This window comes from Micromys minutus (assembly GCF_963924665.1).
Source record: "Micromys minutus genome assembly, chromosome: X".
Classification (NCBI taxonomy): Eukaryota; Metazoa; Chordata; class Mammalia; order Rodentia; family Muridae; genus Micromys; species Micromys minutus.
Window position 1 is genome coordinate 87183092 of NC_137970.1, and position 3615 is coordinate 87186706.

Here is a 3615-nt window from a genome sequence, read left to right on the forward strand (position 1 = left end):
GGTAGCTGCAATAAAAAACTAAATAGACTTAGCTCTATTTCGTAAGGGTTCTAAATTCTGAGGGAAATAAAAGTAAAAATGTGAAATAGTATCATTCTTTACCTACTGTATCATGGAATTATTTGCATATCAGGTCTGAAAAGGAATGGAATGTATCAATTTTCCTTCTCTAGGCATAGCAGAAGACCTTTAAAAAAGTGTGTAATTCAGCACAGTGAGTAATTACTATATTTTCCAGCAACAGGAGTCCCTAGAAATGTTATCTCACACTGGAAAACAGAAATAATTCGAGGCAGAGAATTTATGATAAAAGGCTTTGAAGTATCTGACAAATGGAAGATAATAATAAATTTAATATTTTCACAGATGAAAGGGTCTGAAATGGTATATTAACTGGTAAGTACTTTATTCGTGTCTGCTTATGAAATGCACATTTTCATAACACATGAAAATATCATCAGTGGAGACAAATTGTGAGACTGAAATATGGGAGTACTGCACAAGTTGTGTGGAAAGGTCTCAAATCTCAGTACACAGTTGTAACTGTCAACTTTCTAAAGCAACAAACCTCTAGCGGTAACAATCACTATTCAAGCAGGAGAAATATCACTGTGTTCTCTTGATACCTCTGGGTAATGTTTATTGTGTTCATTTACGAAATCTGATAATTCAACAGGCTTGTTAATTATACAAACCCACTGAGGCAGGTTTATGGCCAAGGTGGGGAAAAAAGCAATCGAACAGGGTGCCGTGCTTTTATTTACTATTATACATAAAATTGACAACAAATATACTCATAATACAGTGGTAATCTGACAAAAAAATTTTACAGCTATGTGCAGTTTAAGAAGAGAATATCAAGGCAGTCAAGTCACATACTTATTTTCCCATGAAGACATTTATTTGAAAGACACATTTACTAAAGAAAAAATTATCCAAACTTTCTAAGAATTTGGATTAATATTGAAAACTGTTACTAATATTCACTTAGGTTTCAGTATTATAAAGACTGTTGTTCTCCCAAAGGGTTTCAAATGAATGCAAACAGAAGTGTTTAAATTTCTCAATAAGAAATAAAAGTCACATTTTACTGAGTATGGTTAAAATATGAGCACAATATTACACTTTTACTGACATCAGATCACACAGAGAGGAAAATAACCAAAAAATAACGGCACTATGTTTTTAAATAGCATTGTCTAGCTAACATTCAACATTCAGAGAAAGTATTTTCCTGAGAAATACTCTTCCCATTGCCTTTGACCAAACTCTGAAAGCACATATCCTGTCTTCATTCTCAGACCAATTTTATCTGGATTATTTTGGTACTACTCCTTTTCAGCTCACTTTTTCTACTTAGAGTACCCATCACAATCTCTTTTCTTCTTTCATAAACCATTAGGAAGTGTGTGTCTAGTTCTGTTGCCATATAAGCTTTATAGGGCTTGCTAACCACATGCTGAACAGGTAAACAGATAAAGACATATAGGATGCAGTAAGTGGGTAACACTGAAAACAGGATTCAAAGTTTAATGTACAGTTTCATTGTTACTCTTAGAAAGGGTACAAGCCCTGTCCATGAACCAGAAGTTACGAATTCAGAACAGTATGGGGGCCATGTGAAAGCCGAAGCGGGTCCCCAGTCTTAATGTCCAGGCAGAGAAACTATTCAGACAGAAGATTCAGAAAAGTCAGGAGAAAAGAAATCAAAACACTGCATACCCGCTGCATCTCCTCAAGCACATGTGAGAAGGGACCTGTTCAGTTGCATTTTCAGAGGTAAAAGTTAACCTGACTGGAAGCCAAAAGGCCCGGGAATCTCCATTCGATCCCTTTTTGAGCAAAGTCGGGGTCTAAGGCTTCCATCACAAGACAGGTAGAATTGCAATGGGTTTAGCCACAGGTCCTCTTTGATAATCTCAGGGATTCTGTCAGATTCTGGAAGGCTGTGGTCCGAGAACCAGGTGAAGAAGCTGCAGAGAAGGTCTTGGTTCCTGCGAATAAAGGACTGGGGCTCATACCCCTCCACCATATGATTGGAGTGGAAAGAGACACCACTCGACCAGATGATCTCACTTCATATTCCTTGACAATCAGCTTGTTTCTGATGTAGAGGTTTCTTTGAGAAAAAGAACTTCAATTTGCAGCCTGTCTTAGGATGTCTCAGTTCCTTCACCTCCAGATTGGTTATGGACCTTAACATCTCTGCATCCAGACTCCTAATCATGGCGGATAACTGAGGGTGGTTCCTGAAGTCAGTCATCCAAAAGTCTGGGATATTCTGAATGGTGTAGTTCCTTCATTTCAAAGAGTGTTGCCGTATCCGCCCAAACTTCTGCTCCAGATGTTGGAATTCCCTGTCAGCCTGAGCATTCACAGTGTCCAGTTCTACCTGGATGTCCTCCAGTGGGTTCCTGTGAAGATCTCTGCTTACGTGCCAAGGCCCTGCCTTCTCCTGTGACTCCCTCATTCCTCCACTAGCCTCCTAGATGTCCAGTTCTTCACCTGCAGGCTTCAGCTCCACATTCATCACCTCCTCAGTCCTGTGCATTGCCACTTCTGACTTCTCTTTTTATGTTACCGCGATGGTGCCCCATTCAATCCTCATGTCGTGGGCCTGGGCTTCTGCTCCCCGATTTTCTAGGGCCTTCTCAGCATCGTTCAGTATCACAAACGTCTCTACTGCGAGACCCTCGACAACAGATGGAGTCTGTTCCTGCCTTGCTGAGGCCACTGGCATCTGTGGGTCAAGACCCGAGACACTCAAGGGCTCTGGGCTCCCCATGATCCCTGCGAGACCCTCACCTGTTTCCACCTTCTCGCCTAGCAGCAGACGCTGACCTGAGGTTGCCATGGCAGTGTCTGCATCACAGAGGGCACGGCTGACATGGACAGAGGTCCCCTCGTCCTGCTCCCGGGTGTCATGACAGGTCCGGTCACACAGATGTCAGTTTACTCACCCTCTCCAACTTTATATTTTCAGAGTAATCTCTAACTGGAGAGTAAGGACCCAGACCTGTGAGGAACACTCCCAGATCTCCAGAAACCGACAGTGGTCTGGGAGTGGATGGGGGGTGGTGGTCCACCATCATCAGATTCAAGCCACCTCACTGTGTGTACCAAGTGGGCGAGGAGCCTAGGCCGAATTGTGGCTCCTGTTGAATCTGAGTAGAATCTTGGATGGCTATTTTCTTGTTATTCGGTTCCTTCTATAAATTAATGGCAAAAAACAGCCTCTCAGAGATCAGCAAAGTGAAGTCTTCTATACACCATGTGGCTTTCACAGGCCCATCACTCCCTGAGTCTTGGAGACACTGGGGCAGATCCCAGTTGTCTTATATCCGAAGGGCAGAGCCAGCACTCAGTGGGAAAGGATTGCTCTTCCTTTTCTACTTTGCTCCCAACTGAGAATGCAGAGTCAGTGGAATGGCCCTGAGGGAATGCTGCTGGCCATCCCAACCATCCAGAGGTCTGAGATTCGAACCCTGGGCAGCCAGGACTGGACCAATTAAGTTTACCCCCACCCACCCTCTGACTCCTTCTAAGATGCTGGAGGAGTGGTGGCTAGAGATGTCTTTGTGTGAGAGCTCTTCTCTGAAGACTGTAACTCTGACC

The 3615-nt window shown here is 42.9% G+C and overlaps 1 pseudogene across 1 annotated transcript; it reads right to left on the reverse strand.

Annotated features, from left to right (window-relative positions):
- Positions 1-1786: 1786 nt before the first annotated feature.
- LOC308415096 (testis-specific Y-encoded-like protein 1) lies at positions 1787-3089 on the reverse strand (annotated as a pseudogene). Its single transcript has 3 exons — positions 2961-3089; positions 2582-2908; positions 1787-2485 (listed from the first exon to the last, which is right to left on the reverse strand). The product of its transcript is annotated as a testis-specific Y-encoded-like protein 1 (transcript).
- Between the last annotated feature and the right edge of the window lie 526 nt (positions 3090-3615).